The following is a 463-nucleotide window of genomic DNA, read 5'->3' as shown; positions in this document are numbered from 1 at the left end:
GTGACTTCACTTGTGCGCGACAGGTCGGGTACGTGAGTTCCCGAGCGCTATGGACTCCGTGTGCAGTGCATCGCTGTGGGGGGGAAGGGACGGAAATACAAACATGCGCGAAATACGCAGACTGGTAACAAACGTTGCACAACAGAAAATGAAAAAAAAAATCGTTTCCCCCGATTTTATTAGTTTTGAGATCGTTTGGCCCCAAAATCGTAATCATGATCAAATTTCGATTAAATGAGCAGCCTTAATTTATGTTGCCACATTTGTGTTCAAATTGTATTTTTTGTCTCTCCGTACTGTATTCTACACGTAGAACAGTGGATTACATAAATACAGTTGGACGTTTGTGGGCTAAACCCCTGTGGAATTGAAATTGAAAATAGTTTTATCTAATTTATTGCGTGTATATTTTAGTTGGGAAAAGTACTGTGGTCCAGATTGTGCTCTTACCTGTCGTAAGGAT

The sequence above is a fragment of the Morone saxatilis genome, unplaced genomic scaffold (assembly GCF_004916995.1).
Source record: "Morone saxatilis isolate NCDOM2014 unplaced genomic scaffold, NCSU_SB_2.0 Contig5, whole genome shotgun sequence".
Lineage (NCBI taxonomy): Eukaryota > Metazoa > Chordata > Actinopteri > Moronidae > Morone > Morone saxatilis.
This window is presented reverse-complemented; position numbering follows the sequence as displayed.